Here is a 21,896-nt window from a genome sequence, read left to right as displayed (position 1 = left end):
AATTAAGATGTAGAAATTACAAAAGTAAACTATTTGACTTGTTTCATTCCCAAGTGTTCATCAACTAGCTCTTTGAAAACAAATAGAGTAAATAAAGGAAGCTTGCAATGGGACCTACACACAAACCCCGGTGGATCAAAGCTTGAAATTCGAAACGATAAAAACATGAACATTGTCACAGGAGATAAATACTTTTAAACGGTGCTATTTATATAATAAAATTACTAAACCGACCGATTACCAAGATATCATCGAATGAAGCTCAAACACCATATGAGGTGGACAAGGCATATGCTGCCCGCGCGTCCGCCATTTTGTTTTACTGGTGACGTAGCCGCGAGCTTTCCTTTCTTACGTGCCACGAATAGTATGTTTAATGGATGCAAACAAATACTCTTATTTTGGCTCAGCCATAAGTATAAACGTAATATCTCTCGTCTGTACTTAAAACAAAATGGTGAAACTATAATGGGGCGCTAAATAAGAATGGGGAGCAAGGGTATACTTTATTGAGATTACTATGAAACTAATTAAAATGATGACCTTTATTCAACTCATAACAAGTATGCGTCCTCTGCCACTAAAACGCGTTATACTCAATTTGCTATACCTTCTTGAAAACGTATTAATTAACAAGCATAAACTATAGTAATGTATTGCCAAACGTCCATGCTTGTTACAATTATCTCATAAACAAATTATATACATAATTGTAAACATAATTACAAATTGATTTAAAAATATGTAGTTGTATACGTTTTAGCGGCACGTAATATGGAAGCGCACACTGCAGTCAACATAGTACACAGTATAAAATAGGCTGCTCAGCCGTATGAGGCTTTTTCCGGATCACGGTGCTGTTGTTAGATCTCTCACAGCTACCTCCCTCCTCCCCGTGCAAGCTCCTCCTAGCAGAATACGGCTGTGGTGTTAGCGACGGGGGGAGGAGTCTTGCAGCTTCGCTAGGACAGCGCCAAATGAGCTTGTCTATTTTCACTCTAACTACGACCACCCAAAAGACTGAATTGACTGCAACGCATGGGCGGTGCAGCTTTCCAGGCTCACAAGATGGGGAGGCGGGCGAATGGACTAGTGAGTGATATTTACTTTCACCAATCACAAACACCTACTTTCCCTGATGTTCGGCCCCATCAGCTAATCAAAGCTAGGCAGGGGGCGGAGCCACAGTCCGCCCATCCCTCGCCTTCTCCCGCTTGCGATGCTAGCTGGCTATTCCCCTCCCCCTCCTGCCCCGGGGACTGGACGGGATAGTTGGGCTGCAGTGGAAGCATCGTTTTGTGGATGTGTGGCCTGAATTTCCCTCTATGTTTTGTGGTAGGTGAGTGTATTCTGACGCTAGGTACGCTAATATGGGAGGAACACCGGCAATTTGCATCTCCTAGTGTTTTGATTATCCCCTGTTCGTGTGATGCCCCCTATCGGGTGCATTAATAACATACCCATTTTATTAGTTTCTGGGTCGTGCTTAGGCGTTTTAACTCCTGCGTGACCAATGCCCCGCACAGTTAGTTCACTGGCTACATGTTTATAGTATGGGTCAGAAGAGCTATTTGTTTGTTTTATCCATAATACCCCATTACATGTATAATTTAAAATGGATGCCCCCTGTGTGTGCCTCTCGTTTTTGCCTCTGTTGTACCCAAGGGCCCGTATTGGTGTATCTACCATCTCCGTATTGTTCGTCTCACTCGCTAATGGCGGACAGCAGGCAGTGCCGGCGGCCGAGTACAGAGGGGCAACAACGCAGCTAGGGCAAATAGCACTGTGTTGCTTGCTGAGAGAGTGGCAATAGTCTAATAGAAGCCGGTAACTCTGTTTCAACCACCCGCTTTTGCTTTGCCCTACGATACAACAAAGCCACTTTACTGCCCCCGCCTGAGGCCCTGGGTTGCACAGTATTTGTTAGCGCAGGGGATTCTGCAGATCGCTCGGTGCTTGTATGGGTATTGCATTTTTATTGTGGGCTGGATTTATATTTCATCTTTATTTATATACAAAGCAGGTATCGTTTCTCCCTATTTTACTCCCTGCTATAACTGGCACCTCTGTGCTGATTCGCGTCGGACTGGCCTGCATCCCTGACATAAAGAGTAACTGTGATGCATCGGATACGCGTGTACCTATCTATAAGTGACATATTTGTTCTACCGAACATCCACAGAGTGCACACGTATATACGTGTATTTGTAAGGCCCAGCAAAGTATTAAAGCCTTGCTGTTATGGGACTAGGATTTTGCATATCCTGACTCCTCCTCCTTATATCTCACGTTTTCTGCCCCATAGTCATGTTTTGTGTTTGAGCAGAGGGAAATTCTTGCATTGTGATATATGCAGGGGCTGAATGTCCTGTTGCTGGGAGGAATCTGGTGCAACTGATCACTGTTGCAGTGGTTCTGGCTATTTTGATTCACCCTTCTAGCACATGGTGTTATTTGAACAGTTTGTAAATATGTAATAAATGGTGTGTGGTCGCTGGAAAGCATATAGCTTCCAGGAATTGTAAGAACATTGATTACACATCCTTTGTATACATTTTGAGGAACAATTTGAATCTAGAAGACCTGCTTGTTGAATACTACAGAGTTCTCTAGTTTTGAACAATTCTAAAAACTTTGTTATTGGTAGACCAGTACAAGCCTCCATGTGCATGATAATGTTTGTTTAAAACAAATTAGCTTTTAAAACCGATACATTTTTAAATGTAGTTTAGATTTAACAAAGTAAGTACTTTGTGGTTACATTTGATTCTTGTATGATAGAAGGCTGAACATTTTTTTGCAGTTTGTAGTAGTCATGCAGATATCAGTGCTTCAATGTTTTGTGTATAAAGATATATATATATATATATATATATATATATATATATATACACATATACATATACATATACACACACTATATCTATATATTTCTATATATATATCTATCCTATAGCAATTTGGCTAGATATGACAGGAAACCACAAAATATTCTTTCGTGATTTGGATAGAACATATAATTTTAAACAACTTTCCGTTTCCAATTTACTTCCATTATCAAATTTGCTTTGTTCTGTTATCCTTTGCTGAAGGAACAGCATTGCATTACAGGTAGCAAGATGAACACATCTAGTCAGCCAATCACAAAAGACAAATGTGTGCAGGCACCAATTAGCAACAGTTCCCACTAGTGTAGGATATGTGCATATATTTTTCCAACAAGGCTTACCAATAGAACAAAGCACATTTGAAAATAGAAGTGAATTTGAAAGTGTCTTAAAATGATATGCTCTAGTTTAATTTAGACTTTCCTATCCCTTTAACCTAACAATCTAGTATTTTGGTCAGTCTATCAAGTTTTGGGGTTAAAAAAAAAAGGCAGTTTAGATTTTTTTTTTTTTAAAGGGACATTTGAGCCAAAATTGGAATGCATACTGATGCTTTTCTTTGTCAATATACATGTATTAAAAAAAAAATGTTTCTAGTAAAAGCTATATCTGTATCAAGAGGGTACTCTAGTATGTTTTGTGCACTAGCATTTTAGACACAGTACTTGCTCTAAGAGCCTATGGTGCTTGTATAATCTGATAAAACATTTTTTTTATAGCTATTGATAAACGGCCAAACGTCTGCCATCATTTGCCTAATTTGGAATAACTAATCGGGGCTTTAGTCTGCAAACAACAAGGCTAGCTATTGTCATAATGTTATAAAATGCATTGTTTTGCAGTTATTAAAGCCAGATGGGACACAAAATGTAGCAGGGTTAGAGAAAGAAACAGCGGGGTGCATTTCAAGTTCTGAAGATTTGAAAAATTTAAAGTTAACTTAAACGAAAAAGGGGCAAATAAAGATTATTGCAAAGTTATTACACATAACCTAAAGGGACATGAAACCCAAAATGTTTCTTTCAGGATTCAGGTAGATCATACCATTTTAAACAACTTTCCAGTTTACTTCTATTTAATTTGCTTCATTCTCTTGGAATCCTTGTTGGAAGAGCAGTAATGCACTACTCAGGAGCTTGTTGAAAGCCAATGACAACAGGCTTAAACGTGTAGCATCCAATCAGCGGCTTCTTAGCCTATCTAGGTATACTTTTCAACAAAGTATATCAACAGAATGTAACACATTTAGATAATAGAAATAATTTGGAAAGCTTTTTAAAATTTCAAGGTCTATGTGAATCATGCAAAAAGTTTCATGTCCCTTTAACATTTTATTTGCGATTTTCAAGGTGGTAACTGCCCCTTTAAAAAAAAAAAAAAAAAAAGTAATTGCATAGTGCTTGGTGTGTTTCTGTGCTATTCTGGACTATGAAACTTAAGGTTATTGGAGGGTTTACTTGCAAGCATCTGCTAATATGCAAGTAAATCAGTTTTAACCTTTTTTGCTTGGGATAGTGAAGAAATGGAATTTGTAAGAGAATACAAAATAGTGCATGTTATAGTAGAACATATATTTTAAAGGGACTGAAAAGTCAAAATTAAGCTTGCACCAGAATTTTTATTGTTTTAAAAGATAATCTTTGACTCATTCCCCAGTCTTGCATAACCAACAGGGTTATATTAATTCACTTTTTACCTCTGTGATTACCTTGTATTTAATAGGGCTGAGTTAGTCGGTCTAATCGATTAGTCGATGGGTATCGCATTTTGCGACTAGTACGACATTAGTCGATTTATTGATATATTAAATTTCGCTATATTTTGACAGTCAAAAACAGCCCGTAGCCTAAGCCTATTTGCGGATTGTCTCACTTGGCGGCAGCTATGATGACGTGTTTCGTACTCGTAGATGAAACACCTTTTTGCAAAAAATGGCATCTTCAACTAAAAGTCCTGCTTGGAAATGAATGCAAGTACAGGAAATTATCACGGCTAGCGAAAACATACCTGTGCATCCCGGCAACATCTGTACCTGCTCAACGCGTTTTCTCAGCTGTGGGCCTGATAGTCAACAGACTACGTAATTGTCTTCTCCCAGAGCATGTGGACATTCTCATTTTTCTTAACAAGAACAATTAATTAAAATAATATGGATATTTCCAAATAGTTGATGATTTTGTTGAATAAAAACTTGCATGGATGCGCTTTGCACATTTTGTTTTTCACATATTGGTGTTGTCGACACAGTTTAAAAAAACAAAACAAAAAAAACATTTTACAATTACATTAAATATATTTCCCATTTAATACCTATTTTCTGGCAAGAGCGGGTGGGGTCGACTAGTCGAAAGCAACAGCTGTCAACTAGTCGATTGTAAAAATATTAGTCAGGCACACCCCTACCATTTAAGCCTCTGCATGCTGCTCCCTTATTTTAGTTATTTTGACAGACTTGCATTTTAGCCAATTAGATCTGACTCATAAATAACTCCACAGGAATTAACACAATGCTATCTATATGGCTCACATGAACAAGCACTGTCTAGCTGGGAAAACTGTAAAAATGCACTGAGATAAGAGGCAACCTTCAAGGGCTTTATGTTAGTTTCAACAAAGAATACTAAGAACAAAGCAAACTTGATAATAAAAGTACATTGGAAAGTTGTTTAATATTGCATTCCCTTTCTGAATCATGAAAGTTTGACTAGACTGTCCCTTTTAAATGGGTTGGATAGAGCATGCAATTTTAAACAGCTTTCCAATTTCATTCTGTTATCTAATGTGCTTAGTTCTCTTGGTAACATTTGCTAAAGAATAATCCTTGGTGAGCTCAGGAGCGCTCATGTCTTTAGCCTTCTGGCAGCAGTTTGCAATATTTTATAGCATTGTTATACATAGTTGCAAAACACTGTTGCCATAGACTGCTGTGGACACATGCACATTTCCACTCTCCTTTTAGCCTACCTAGCTTTACTCTCTTTAAAGGGGCTAGATAGAATGATGCATTCAAAGACAATATTAGAATAACATCTTGATGTATTTTTTTAAAGTTTCATTGGCTGTTTAAATATTGACAAAAAAAAGTTTTAGAGTCTATAAAACAATGGGAGTTGCCATATTGTAACTTAAGATACATGTTGTATCTTAGGTTACCTTTTTTGTTGTGGCCAATTAGGGACAGTTATAAATAGGTAACTACAGTGTGCAGCCAATAACTGTGTGGAATATGTGTTCAGCACTTCCATTTCTAACAGGAACTGAAAAAGCTCACGATTTCAGAATGTAATTGCAGGAAAAGGGGACAAATGAATGTATTGCAGAGTTTTTTTATCTATGCTTTTTCTTTATTTCTCAGTGTTTAATGTCCCTTTTAACAAAGGGTATCTATTAGAACAAAGCAAGTTTTATAATTTAAGTCAATTTGAAAGTTTCCCCCTCCCCCAATTGCATGCTCTACTTGAATCGTTAAAGTTTTTATTTTGACTCAGTTTGTCTTCAATTTAATAATTTACAATATATTGATTTATAATTAGTCCTTTTTAAAAACATTTTTTATTTCTTTTCTTAGTAGCACCAACAATGGTATTGCTGTTTTTGTAAAGGGATTGTTCCTGTACTGAGCTTTTTATGGTCCACAGTAGGGCTGGGCGATATGGCCAAAAATAAAAAGTGCGATTTTGGACCCAAAAAATTGTGATCGTGATTTTGTTGTAAATGACTAACAACACCTTCATTTTTTCAATAAAAATTAAACACTACAGAATCTTAATGTAAATGTTTCTCAATGTCTTATACACTCTGGGAGCATAAAAATACAAACCACAAAATAGTTAAAATAAAATTAGCTGCCTGTTCTGTGGTTACATAGTAGACACTAGCCAGTTCTTAGGTCTTCTGACACAACATTGTCATGTTTTCAGTCAGTCTAGCTGTGGTACGATTAACATATTAAGCAGTGTAAGCATGGCAAAACCTGAAAAGTGCTGACTTTACAGCAGTATGATTTATGTGAAAGTGCAGTAACGGTAGTAAAATGCACACACTGCTTCATTTGTTATTCATTTAGATGAGTGACTGACCACGCAAACATGAGGGATGAGGCATTGACCAGGTCAATCCTGACATCCTGCAGCCTGTCATAATACATCACACAGCTATTCTGTAGTACATAACAGAACACTAAGAAAAGTTATAGATATAGTACAAATAAGTGAACACCGCCACACTACTCCCAGATGAAGGCCTGTTGCTCCCACACACTCTGTAATTATGGCCGTTTCGCGGGCATTCTCAGGTCTGCCCACGGCCGCACAATGGTCCGCCTCTCATCCTCCCTTTCCACCTCAGTTTTCATGTCGGAGATTTTTTTTATTGCATCGATTAATCACAGGTTTAAAGGGACATTAAACACTTTGAGATGGTAACATAAAATGGTCAGTTACCAGGGTGTAACTTAATGGTCAGTTACCAGGGTGTCCAGCTTGGAAATTACATCTCAAAAGAACCCCTACAGAAGTTATGGTGGGGAAGCAACACTCACTGGATTTGAAATTTAAAGCAAACAACTTCTTAAAAATAATGTTATATAATTCTGCACATAGTGCAGAATTATATAACATTATATTAGCCAAACTTTATAAAATATAATATACCCTTTTAATTTTTTTTAAAAACGGCTGTTTTACAGACCTGCTCTCTGTGATCTTCTGAGCGGGTCTGTTTGTTTTACACAGCGCATCGGGCCAGCTGTATAGTCACAGCCTGGCCCGACCGCGCCATTATACACAGTGCAGCTCGCTCCTGCTCTGTCTGACAGCAGGAGCGAGCTGCACTGTGTATAATGGCGCGGTCGGGCCGGGCTGTGACTATACAGCTGGCCCGATGCGCTGTGTAAAACAAACAGACCCGCTCAGAAGATCACAGAGCAGGTCTGTAAAACAGCCGTTTTTTAAAAAAATTAAAAGGGAATGTTAGGTTTTACAAAGTTTGGCTAATATGTTATGTAATTCTGCACTATGTGCAGAATTATATAACATTATTTTTGAGGTTTACTGTCCCTTATTTCATATCCCGTGAGTGCTGCTTCCCTACCACAACTTCTGTATGGGTTCTTTTGATATAAAAAAAAAAACTATGCAATATACCGTACTTTCATTATTTTTGTCCCCTTTTCCTGTAATTCCATTCTGAAATTGTGAGCTTTTCAGTTCCTGTTAGAAATGGAAGTGCTTAACACTGTTATATGCCACACATCCATTGGCTGCCCATGCTATTGACCTATTTATAACTGTCCCTAATTTGCCACAGCAGAGAAGGTAACCTAAGTTACAACATGGCAGCTCCCATTGTTTTATAGACACTAAAACTTAATATTATTTTTTCAATATTTAAACAACTAATGAAAGTTTAAAAAATACATCCATGTGTTCTCAGAATAATCTTTTCTTTGAATTAATGTTTCTATTTAGCATTTATTTAGTCTTTAATTTCCCTTTAATCGTGCAGCCCTAGTCCACAGTAAAGGAGGGACAGTAAAGATTGAGAATGACATGATATTGAATTGAAATGAAAATCAAACTTTTCATGATAGGGAATGCTTCTCAATTTATTTCTGTTACCAAATTTTTAATCTTGGCATTCTCTTTTGAAAATCATACCTACCAGTATTATCTAGATAAGCTCAGGAGCAGATATAGAGAGAGATATCCACACACACACACGCTTGTTTCCATTGAGGTGGTTAAATGTGGAAACTAGTGACAACATACATGTATCTCCATAGATTTTAATAGAGAACTGTTTTTACCACCGGTAACCAAACTTTACCATCTCAACAGAAACTAGCCATTTGTCTTTATTTTAACTCTGAAATGAGTTTTTTTTTTTTTTTCTTCCTAATTTTTGTAAATGGAAGCACATGTCAGACTTCAGTAGTATAACCCTGATTAAAAGGACAAATAACAATTATGAATGAATCAGGCAGAGCATGACATTTTTAAACAACTTTCCATTTTATTTCAGTTATTTGCTTTATTCTCTTTGTAACCTTTGTTGAAGAGCATGCCTAGGTAGTATCATGAGCTGTAATGCACTACTTGGGATGACTGGTAGATGCACATATATGCCTCATGTAATTGGCTCAGATGTGTTCATGTAGCTTCCAGTAATGTATTGCTGCTTCACAAAGGAAGCAAATTTGATTTAAAGGGACAGTCAAGTCCCAAAAAAACTCATGTTTCAAATACGGCATGTAATTTTTAAACCACTTTCAAATTTACTTTTATCACCAATTTTGCTTTGTTCTCTTGGTTTTCTTAGTTGAAAGCTAAATCTATGAGGTTCATATGCTAATTTCTTAGACCTTGAAGGTTGACAGTAATCTAAATGCATTTTGATAGTTTCTCACCACTAGAGGGCATTAGAGTGCATTGAGCTCATGCACGTGAATTTACCATGGAGATAGTTCTGATTGGCTAAAATGCAAGTCTGTTATAAGAACTGAAATAAGGGGGCAGTCTGCTGAGGCTTAGATACAAGGTAATTAGTGGTAAAACGTGTAATTATAACTGTGTTGGTTACGCAAAACTGGGGAATTGGTATTTAAGGGATTATCTCTTTTAAAACAACAAAAATTCTGGTGTTGACTGTCCCTTTAAGTAAATTAGAAAGTTGTTTAAAATTGTATGCCTTATCTGAATCATGAAAGTGTTTGTCTCTTAAAGGACCATTAAAGGGACAGTAAAGCCAAATTAAATGTCCATGAATCAGTGCGTGCAGGTTTTCAATTTACTACTGTTATCAAATTTGTTTAGTTCTATTTAGGCTTAGGAGAGTGCACAAGTATTTAGCAGCTTATGACAGCAGTGTTTGCAGCTATGTATAACATTGTTACAAACACTGCTGCCAGATGGCTACACATGTGTAAACTCCTGATTTTACCAAACATTACTCTTTAACAAAGGGTACCAAGAGAAATAAGCAAATTTGATAATATTAACAAATTGAAAAGTTTTAATTTTAACTTGTCCATTTTAAACACAACCGAATTGCATAATCAGTGCATCAAAAAGGACAATGCAATAACACTGTCTAAATGTCCCCGTATTATGTGACAGTGATCATCGAATTACAAACGTATAGGGCTAGATTTATTAAAGCCCTACGGCTGCAAGTTCTCATAAGAACTTGCTCGCCATAATTTATCAAGTAGCGGTCACCAGACCGCTTCCCTAACCTCTTCGCCACCTCTAAGGTGACGAAATTCAATCTCCTTGGTCTAGTCAGACCGAGGAGATTGACAGCTCCTGTCCGCGCTTGATTGGCTGTGCGTGGGCAGGGGGCGGGATTGCACACGAGCGCAAAATTGCGCTCGTGTGCAATGGCGGATACCTGCGGGCCCCAAGGCAGAACATGCAGTGATCTGAGATGTCATCGCAGAAAATGCAGCATGTCTGCAGAAAGAACAGGATACATGCAGGAACTGTTGGCGATTTAACTTTTCAGCACTGCTCCACATTAGGCTGTTCTCTTCAAACAGAGCTGTTCTCAAAGTGCTGTTTTAAGTGAACAGTGAAATATGCAGGAGCGCTGCAAAGCAGTAGTGAATTGATTCCCTGTCTCTCAGATTGTTTCAAGCCCATCCCCTAGCCTTTAACTGTCTGCAAAGCTGTTTTTATATCTTAATGTAAGACGTTTGTATGAGCAATGCAACTTTTTTTTATTACTACTTCTATGTTAGACTGTCTGCAGCTAATTTGCAATGCAATCTTCAACTACTGCACTATATTATACAACTTTAAATATTGCTTTATTCTCCATTTAACTAACATGTTGCAATTGAACTGGTGCTTTAGTGTAACTGCCTAATTTAAAATTGAATTTGATTTAAAAATGACCTGCAGAAAAATTTTCACTGAAAAAAATCTCATTGCAGAAAGTGAAAAGAAGTTCTGCCTCTGGGCCTGCGGGTAATTTTGCCCCGCCACAGGCGAGCTGAGGCATACAGGGGCGCCAATATGCGCCCCTGTCCGCCTCGGCTTTAATAAATCTAGCCCTCGGTATATACTGTGAACGTTGCATATAGTCAGTGGGAGCTGCTTTGTCAGTGTGCATGTACAGTACTCCAGGAAGGGGCAGTGCAGTACTTTACAATATAACATTTTCTGCTATCCAAAGCATAAATTAATTGCTTAAGTGATATGAAACCCACATTTTTTTTCTCTAATTTTTCACAGACGATACAATAAATAAAGTTTAACTTTTTTTTTTTTTTTTTTTTTTTTTTTTTTTAATCTTTGCAGAAGAGATCTATGTAGGTCGCATGCGCATTTCTGCAGCACTACATGAAGGGAAAGTGCTGCCATCTAGTGCTCTTGCTAATGTATAACGTTGCAAAACTGCTGCCATATAGTGCTGCAGACACACGCACACGCCTGAGCTTACCTCTCTAACAAAAGAATGAAGAAAAAAACGTGAAAATAGAAGTAAATTAAGTTGTTTAACATTGTATGTTCTAGCTAAAAAATGAAATAAATATGTTGGGCTTTGTCACTTAAATATAAATGTATTTAATTAGTATTTGTGCAATAAACTTTTAAAAATATTGTCTAATTTTGCTTAAATGCGGCTTATATTTTAGCCGGTGGTTTGTAAAATCAGCTGCGTGAACCAATTAAAAAGGTCCTGGGCAGAACAATGAATAAAGATTGTGCTTGTTTTGCAAATGGAAGTAAACCCTTAGTTGTATAAACTTTCATCATTCAGAGCATGCATTTTTAATTTTGCTTTAGTGTCCATTTAAATATCTCCCTAATTGTCCAAAGCAGAGGCCATTACTTAAAGGGACATTCCAGGCAAAATATAAATGCACGTAGATTTATTGCATCTTTGAATAGAAACATATTTGTAATATAGATGTATTGGCAAAAATGCTTCTATTAAGAGTTATCACTGTTTTAGTGTTAACATTTTTCTCTGCATGTGAAGCATAGCTGGATATTTTTACTGCACCCACATTTTAAAAAAATGCAGCTGCTCAGATCATCAGTGGGACTTGTATCATGTCAGCAATTAACAAATTGAGTCATTACTAGATGGTACAAGCACCTTAGGCTCTCTGAACAAGTGTTGTGTTTAAAATGCTGGTGCACGGTGCATACTTAAAGGATTACTTTCTGTTATAATTTTTAAGCTAAACTACTAACATATTAAAGTTTATAAACATTAATTAAAACCTACTGACCTATATTTTCTCCAAAACGAAGTTTCATAACGTTCTAAAAGTTATATATTTTATTCGCCGATGATGTCACGTTATCCTGCCCACTATTTTCAGCACTGCATGTTCAAAATACTTAAACCATTAACTTTGTGTTTAAAGCGCCATTTTGAAACCTAGGTATTGTAAACGGATTGGTACAGAGCAAAGGATACCCACAGAGTGGGTTTGGAAAACAATTAAATTTGCAGACAAGATTTCTGATATACGGTAGAGATATGTTAATGAAATGCTATTGATAAAAAGCGTATTTGGGGTAGTTAGTAACAGGCATCGAAAATATTTACTTACAGTGGCCCTTTAAATACACTTTTGAAACAGCTATAGCTTTGATTAGAAGCATTTTTGCTAATGCATGTATATTACAAAATTGCTTCTGTTCAATACCGAAATGCACCCATGTGGTTTCCTATTTTGGCTAGAATGACCCTTTAAGGAAGAGCAAAACGACAGGTATGCAAGCACATTGGCCATGGCTAGCCTTGTCTGCTCTAGTAACAAGTCTGAATCAGCTCTTCCAAATAAAGCAAGTGATGGGTTTAGCTTGGCTATTCAAAATCCATTTTGTCAAACAATGTGTTAAAGGTACACTAGATTCAAAGTTAAAGGGCCATAATACCGAAATGTTTAAACACTTGAAAGTGATGCAGTATAGCTGTAAAAAGCTGACTAGAAAATATCACCTGAACATCTCTATGTAAAAAAGAAAGATATTTTGCCTCAAAAGTTCTCAGTAGCCACATCCCATTGTAAAGGATTTCTAAGCAACAAATTATTATCGGTTATTTGTAGAGCGCCAACAGATTCCGCAGCGCAAATCAGTATGTCTGTCCCGGGACAGCCGAAGGGATGAGCCTTGTGCACTCTCATCTTATTTCCCTATTCTGTGTAAGGAAGTTTACAATAAAATCTCATAAGTTAAGTGAAATCTCATGAGATCACAGTAAAAGAGTTCATGACCTCAGCACTGCTGCAGCTGATTGGCTGCTGTTCATTTCTTCATTTTTTTTTTTTCCTGCAGCTGAGTATAACTTTTTACACAGAACTTACTCTGCTGAGCTGAGGAAGTTGTGAGGTAAAATATCTTCCTTTTTTTACATAGAGATGCTCAAGTGATATTTTCCTGTCAGATTTTTACAGTTATACTGCATCAGTTTTAAGTGAGTATTATGTCCCTTTTAAACGTTCACGATTTAGAAACAGAATGCAATAAAAAAAAAAAAAAAAAAAAACCTTTCCAGTTTTCTTCCATTATCAAATTGTGCAGTTATTTACTGTGATCTAAAATGTCAGCTCAGATAATGTAGCATGTCTGCAGAAAGAACTGGACACATGCAGGCACAGTTGGTGCTTTTTGCTTTGCAGCGGTATTCCATGTTAAAGGGACACTGAACCCAAATTTTTCTTTCGTGATTCTCAGAGAGCATGCAATTTTAAGCAAGTTTCTAATTTACTCCTATTATCAAATTTTCTTCGTTCACTTGCTATCTTTATTTGAAAAAGAAGGCATCTAAGCTTCTTTTGTTCAGAACTCTGGACAGCACCTTTTTATTGGTGGATGAATTTGTCCACAAATCAGCAAGAATAACCCAGGTTATTCACCAAAAATGGGCCGGCATCTAAACTTACATTCTTGCATTTCAAATAAAGATGCAAAGAGAATGAAGCAAATTTGATAATAGGAGTAAATTAGAAAGTTGCTTAAAATTGCATGCTCTATCTGAATCACAAAAGAAAAAAATTGGGTTTAGTGTCCCTTTAAGCTGTTCTCTTCAAACAGCACTGTGCTCTGCCAGCGAAGAGCTCTTTGAACAGAACATTCAAATACAGAGCAGTGGTGCAAAGTGGCAACACATTTGTGACAATCTCAGGGATTTTTTTTTATCCTGCTCTTAAATACATAGTTAAAATACTGCTCTGGATCGTTAGTTAATTCCTGGTCCAAAGCTGATGCAGCCTTTGAGATAATCACCTGGTCCAGTTGTACATAGGATTACAGGATCGGTAGTACTAAAATGAAGTAGAGCTTGTAAATATTGCTCTGTCTCTTTATGGACCAGTTACTTGTACAAAGACTTGAACTCGCTATCGGATGCATTATCAAATTATTTCATGCAATAAAATATTGTTGAACAGTGCTTGTTCATATATTATATTAGTGTTGCAAGTGAGCCCAGCACACTCTAAACAAACATCCACCGTGGTGCTTTTCAAAAGAATTTCATATAGTGCAAAATAGGAAAAGCACACATCCGGATTTGCATAGATAATACATTTATTGTATTAACGTTTTCGGGGTTGCCACCGCCCTCAGATACAGTATAAACACACAATCTACTTACCACTAAATAAATAAAAAAAATAAAAAAAAATAAAAAAAAATAAATAAATAAATATATATATATATATATATATATATATATATATATATATATATATATATATATATATATATATATCTATATATATATCTATATATCTCTCTATCTCCCTCATTTTGGAGTTAACAATTTAAAGGTATAAGGAAGTATGAAGACCTCACTAACCTGAGGTTGGTCAAAGGTGACCTCTGGATCGGCAACCTTGGCACCCCCAGATGTTTTGGAACTACATTTCCCATGATGCTCAGACACACTTTAGGCTGGCTGTATATCCTAGGAAACGGCCTGGTCAGAAACATGACCTCAGGAAAAAAAATTTTTAATTGTGAATTTAGCAATTTAATATTGTCATTCTACATGGGAAGTTGTGTGACCATTTAAATTTCCCTGAAATAGAGGCTTTTCTGGTAAAGACCTCTTGTGATTTCATACAGTTATGTTTCACTTCAGCAAAGTTTATTACATACAATAGGAGGCCTGGTGCCTAAGGTCAGTTTATGGCCCCAAGATGTCAACAACAAAGTGACATCAGCCAGTGTCTCTATCAAGGCACAGGACTTAGGTCAATTAAAGGGACAGTCTACTCAAAAATTAAACTTTCATGGTTCAGATAGGACATGTAATTTTAAACAACTTTCCAATTTACTTTTATCATCAAATGTGCTTTGTTCTCCTGGTATTCTTAGTTGAAAGCTAAACCTAGGTTGGCTCATGATAATTTCTAAGCCCATGAAAACCGCCTCTTATCACATGCTTTTTAATTTGCTTTTCAGAGCAGGGGAGTGCTAGTTCATGTGAGCCATATAGATTGTGATCACGCTTGTGGCAGACACTGCACTAATTGGCTAAAATGCAAGCCAATAGATAATAAATAAAATGTCATGTGTTCAGGGGGCTTTCAGAAGATGCTTAGATACAAGGCAATCAGAGGTAAACAGTATATTAATATAACTGTTGGTTATGCAAAACTGGGGAATTGGGTAATAAAAGGATTATCTATTTTATAAAACAATACAAATTCTTGTGTAGATTGTCCCTTTAAGGTAACATTCTAAGATCTTAAAATATGCTTTAATCACATTTATGATACAGGATGACAAAATAAGATATGGCATGTTTGCTATCAAAATAATCCTCATGTCACAGAGGGATTGCTTATATGGGTAGATGTATTGGCTATACATAAAAAAAAAAAGTTCTATATTTTCAGCCAAGGTCTACATAGCTATTTATAGTAAATGGTTACTTATCTTGCCAATTCTGGAAGGGGCCTGGTCAAACCTGACCTCAGTAAAAAAAATAAAAAATGTATTTAACTGATTTCAGCAACATATATTTTTGTCGTCCTACATGGAAGGCTACGTATAAGTATTAGTGACAATCTTACCTTGCCAACCCCCCTGGCACAGGTATCTAAACTAGTTGAGAATTAGGTTTTGTTTTTATTCCTTTTTGTTTTGAAAAAACGGTTGCTTTCTGTAATTGTTGAACCTCTTCCTTTTTCCCCCCTCCTTTTATCTTTATATAAATGCAGTGACATTTTTTTTTTGTTCATAATGTTTAAGTTTTTGCCTAATATCTGAACCACATTACCAAAGGGACTGGTAATAATAATAGTACTGTTTGTTTTCTTAAGATTGACACAACAAGTTCTCACCAGGGTAGTTTTATTCTTGGAAATTTTTTTTGTTTTATGGATCTTTTGTAATTCAGTACTGAAATTGCTGTTAGGGTATTGATTTGATAAAATTAATGTTTATAATTATCAATGGCTACTAGGAGTTAGATTAGCACATTTGCTGAGCCACCAATCACCAGCTAGTGCTTTGGTGCTCCTTACTTAGGTATACCTTTCCAAGATAAGGAAGTACATTTGGTAATGGAAGTTAACAAGTCTCTGCTGTGTCTTAAAGGGATAGGAAAGTCAAAATTAAACTTTCATGATATAGAGCAGGTCATTTTAAGACCCTTTTAAATTTACTTCTATTTTCAAATGTGCTTCGTTCTCATAGTATCCCTTGTTAAAAAAATGTATACGCACATATCATACACTAGTGGAAGCTGCTGCTAATTGGTGCCTGCACACATTTTTTGTCTCTTTTTGATTGGCTAAATAGATATTTTCAGCTTCCTGTCAGTAGTGCAATGCTGTCCCTTCAGCAATGGATAACAAGAGAATGAAGAAAATTTGATGATAGAACATAAAATTTTAAACAACTTTCCAATTTAATTCTATCTGAATTATAAAAGAAAATTTGGGGGTTTACTATCCCTTTAATTATGAAAGTTTAGATTTGCCTTTCATGCATTCAGTGATTCCATGATTTGCATTTTGTATGCTTTTTTCTTCTCATAAATGCGCTTTGTTTACATCTGCACCATTCCTTCTGCTGCTGCATTTTTGTGTGATGCTGTATTTCTTGAGCCAATAATTATTTTGGTACATGGGTGTTTGTGCTTCAATATTCATTTTTATGCTTAAAGGGACATTAGATACTAAATATTTCATGCAACTTCCTCTAATTATGGGGCTCTCCATTTTAGACCCTATATTTCACTGCAGGTATCGGTAGGAGAGGTGCTACACGTGTATACTCCCTGGCACTGAATTTTAGTGAAAGCTAGATTTAAACATGGCAGCACCCACGACTTGAGGAAGGCAGGGAATAACCTAAATGCTTTGCATATACAATGTATTTTGTGATTAATCATAATATCCACCAATAGATCTGAGAGTGGTGCTCTTATTACCACCAATAGATCTGAGAGTGGTGCTCTTATTACCACCAATAGATCTGAGAGTGGTGCTCTTATTACCACCAATAGATCTGAGAGTGGTGCTCTTATTACCACCAATAGATCTGAGAGTGGTGCTCTTATTAGTGAGCAGTCTGCCTTAGAGGTACATAGCACACAGCATCCATAATTTTTAAAGTAACAGTTTACTTTAAAATTCTCTCCCCTTTTAATTTGTTCCCAATGATCCCTTTTTATCTGCTGGAGTATATTAAATTGTTTACAAATAGCTTCTTTACCTTTAAATCAGCAATTGGATTTGCTTGTGCTATCCATACTTATACTGAAAGTTTCTATACTTAAAGGGACAGTCAACTCTAAAATTGTTTAAAAAGTTAGATAACACCTTTTACTACCTATTCCCCAGCTTTGCACAGCCAACATTGTTATATTAATAAACTTTATAACATTCAAACCTCTAAATTTCTTCCTTTTTCTAAGCCACTATAGACAGCCTCTTAATCACATGCTTTTTTATTTGCTTTTCACAACAGGAGACTGCTACTTCATGTGTGTCATATAGATAACATTGTGCTCATGCTTGTGGGTTCTGCACAACACCTCAAAATGCAAGTCAATAGATAATAAAGTCATGTGATCAGGGGGCTGTCAAAAGAAGCTTCGATACAAGGTAATCAGAGGTAAAAGTTTTAATATAACAATGTTGGCTGTGCAAAACTGGGGTATGGGTAATAAAGGGATTATCTTTTTACTCAAACTTTTTTTAGTTAACTGTCCCTTTAAGTATAGGCAGAAGAAATGCCACTATATAATATCAAATTAAACCTAAAGAAGCAATTTCTCAAAAGTTATTGGAAACGCACTAAGTACCCCACATGTTTCTTTCATGATTCAAAGCATTCAATTTTCAACAACTTTCCATGTACTTCTATTTATCTAATTTACTTAATTCTCTTTTTTTTTTTTTTGTAGAAAAGCATACCAAGGTGTAGGGTCAGGAGCAGCAATGCACTTCTGGGAGCTAGCTGCTAATTGGTTGCTGCAGATATATGGCCGTCCTGATGTGTTCATTTAACTCAGTACTGCATTGCTGCTCCTTCAACAAAGGATACCAAGATAATGAAACGGTGCTTATTTTGAGTGCTGCAACTTTTACCTAGATCCACCCTATTTTTGTTAGGTGTTAATCAGGGAGCGTACATGCACTATAGAAAAATTAGCTGTGTAAGCTGTGCACATCAAGACTGCATGTGGAAAACCTTGATATAGGTTGTCAGTGTAGCATGCAACCTGATTTAGAAAACCCAGCTAAAGCAGATGTCTGCAACTCACGTGTGCACACTGATTAAAGCTGTTCTATATAAATCACGTTGGGTGTTGGCACTTATATGGAAATAGTGTTGTCCATCTCCCTGTTTTGGACGAGACCGGGGAGATTGAAATTCTTCACCTGAGAAGAGAGCAGGGAATGACTGCTGCTTGATAAATCGTGACTGCAGGTTCTCTTTTGAGAACCTGCAGTCATAGGGAGAAGGGCTTGATAAATCGAGTCCTTAAAGGGACAGTAAACACCAAAAATGTTATTGTTTAAAAAGATAGATAATCCATTTATTTACCATTCCCTAGTTTTGCATAACCAACAGTTATATTAATACTTTTTTAATTCTGTGATTAGTTTCTCTCTAAGCCTTTGCAGACTGTCCCCTTATTTCAGTTCTTTTGACAGACTTGCCCTTTCTGGCAATTAGTGCTGACTTTTAACTCCACGGGCATGAAAACAATGCTATCTATATAGCACACATGAACTAACACTCTCTAGCTGTGAAAAACTGTCAAATGCATTCAGTTAAGGGGCAACCTTTAAGGGCTTAGAAATTACCATATGAGCCTACCTAGGTTTATCTTTCAACTAAGACTATAGTAAGTTAAATGTCCACAGCACTTTAGTAATTTTCGTCTTTTATTACAAAACGGACATCAGATACAGCGATGTTTCGGGTTTAACCCTTATTCATGCTTGTAGTAATACATTCGCTCCAATCACCAACATGTGGTTATGCTGCCATCTACTGGTCAAAGTAAATTGCATTACCTTAAAAACATTTCATGAACTGCTTACACATCCTTATTTAATTACTATGTTACAAAAACTTGAAATTGTTTCTATACATTTTAACTATACAATATTTGTGTTTATTTAATCATTCTAAACTTTTGTTAAATTAACAAACAATTATCTCAGAAATACAGACCAGTCATAATCCCTGTTTAGTCCTTTAGGGGTCAAGGAGTCTAGCTCTAGGATCCAGAACATTTCTTTTTGTTAAGGAGTTTTTCCCTGTTGGCTTCATTTCTATGTGGCTTTACACTATCACCTGCCATCTTAACTGGCTGATCTGGTGTCCACATTTTAAGAAATGGTTTGAGACTGGGGCTTCCTTGTTGTTGCATCTTATATTTGAGCGATGTTGGCTCATCCTGTCCCTAACCATGCAGGTAGTTTCCCCTACATAGATTAGGAACATTTAATAAGATACTCAACAAACGTGGATTCAAATGTATAGTATTCATTTATTTTATTTGTATATATATATATATATATATATATATATATATTTTTTTTTTTTTTTTTTCCCCTTTCCTGGGGTGGAAGAAAAAAATTCCCCTTTATAATGGAGCTACAGCTCATACACCCCAGACAGTGATAGCAGCCTTTATTCTTTTGCTTAAACAAAAACGTTTGCTTCTCTTTCTTTTTGGAGCCTATATCTGTATTTAACTGTTGTCTCAGGTTTTTAACCGTTCTATAAGCCATTAGTGGGGGATTCTTGAATATCTCTATTTTTCTGATACGTTCTTGTAATATGTGCCAGTGCTTCTTTATAATTTGTGCCAGTTTCTCACACTGTGGGCTGTAAACAAAAGTTTAGAATGATTGAACATAAATATAGTATAGTTAAGATGTATAGACAATTTCAAGTTTTTGTAACATAGTAATTAAATTAGGATGTGTAAGCAGTTAATCAAATGCTTTTTAATGTAATGCAATTCACTTGTTTGACCAGTAGATGGCAGCATAATGCAAAAAGAATATAGGAGTGCCACACAAGAAGGCTTAAAGGGACATGAAACTCAAAATTTTTCTTTCATGATTCAGGAAGAGAATACTTTCTAATTTACTTCTATTATCAAATCTGTTTCATTCTCTTGGTATCATTTGTTGAAGGTGCAGCAATGCACTAATGGGTTCTAACCGAACACATGAGTGAGCCAATCACATTAAATATATATATGCAACCACCAATCAACAGCTAGGACCTAGGGTCTCTGCTGCTCATGAACTTGCCTAGATAAACCTTTCAGCAAATGATAACAAGAGAGGGAAGCAAATTAAATAGAAGTAAATTGTAAAGTTGTTTAAAATTGTATTCTCTATCTGAATCATGAAAGAAAAAAAAAATTCGGTTTCATGTCCCTTTAAGTGTGCAGGTGGAAAAAAATTTAAAAATGGGGGAGGGGTGGTGGTTAAAGTGATAAAAAAACAGAGTTTAATACATATAGAACACAGATAAAACACAAAATATAGTGTATCAAGAGCACTGTGTAACAGATAAATCTGAACTAGTTAAGGAGCAAATAACAATATATTATAAAGCAGATAATTATATGGTATGACAATATATAAGATGACAATATAGTATGGCGAAAAATAGTGTACACTATAAGCACTGGAATAGATTAAAATATCTTATATATGACATTTCATAATAGTCCAAAAAAGGACGCTACGGTCCTCCAAAAGGCCGAAGAAAAAATGTCAGGGAAAAAATGTGTGTAAAAATTAGTCCAATATAAACTTCAGTCTGTTGCGAGTCCAAATAATTAAAGTAGATGTCCAGATGTGGGTGAATCCAATGGTGAGGATGAGGAGTGAAGTACTTTGGGTATATGAATATCAAAGACAACCTGCATGTACCTGTAAAAAACAAAAACAAACGGGTGCACAAAAACTGAATTCCTAAAAAAACTAAATAAGAAATGTGCTCACTATAAGTGTAGAAACTCGTAGATGGAAACATAATCACATGTTGGTGATTGGCGCAAATTTGAGTGCTTTTAATGAGTGAACCATAATGTATTACTACAAGCATGAATAAGGGTTAACAAACCCGAAACATCGCGGTATCTGATATCTATTTTGTAATAAAAGACAAAAATTACTAAAGTGCTGTGGATATTTACCTTACTACGTTGTGACTGAGGCCCTGTCTTCACGTGCACTTTACACTCCATAGAAGTTGCTATTTGGCTTATGTCTATGGCTTTCAACTAAGAATAGGAAGAGAGCAAAAAAATGTAATGATAAAAGTAAATTAGAAAATTGTTTAAAATGACATGCCCTATCTGAATCATGAAAGTTTAATTTGGCCTTTACCGTCCCTTTTTAAAGGGACACTGAACCTCAAATTCTCTTTTGTGATTCAGATAGAGCATGCAATTTTAAGCAACTTTCTAATTTACTCCTATTATACAATTTTCTTCATTCTCTTGGTATCTTTATTTGAAAAGCAAGAATGTAAGTTTAGAAGCCGG

The 21,896-nt window shown here is 36.1% G+C and overlaps 1 protein-coding gene across 5 annotated transcripts in view; it reads left to right on the top strand.

The window, feature by feature from the left end:
* Positions 1-993: 993 nt before the first annotated feature.
* Positions 994-21,896, top strand: part of ZMYM2 (zinc finger MYM-type containing 2) — a 409,791-nt gene continuing 388,888 nt past the window's right edge. The window contains exons 1-2 of one of the 5 annotated variants that reach the window (XM_053708530.1): positions 1,228-1,339; positions 17,837-17,973. The gene's annotated coding sequence lies outside the window, so the exon portion shown is untranslated. Of the gene's footprint in view, positions 1,093-1,215; positions 1,340-17,836; positions 17,974-21,896 lie in introns of those variants that run through there. The other 4 variants (XM_053708529.1, XM_053708531.1, XM_053708528.1 and 1 more) reach the window with 4 other exon arrangements.

This window comes from Bombina bombina, chromosome 3 (assembly GCF_027579735.1).
Source record: "Bombina bombina isolate aBomBom1 chromosome 3, aBomBom1.pri, whole genome shotgun sequence".
In the NCBI taxonomy this organism is placed as follows: Eukaryota; Metazoa; Chordata; class Amphibia; order Anura; family Bombinatoridae; genus Bombina; species Bombina bombina.
This window is presented reverse-complemented; position numbering and strand designations above follow the sequence as displayed.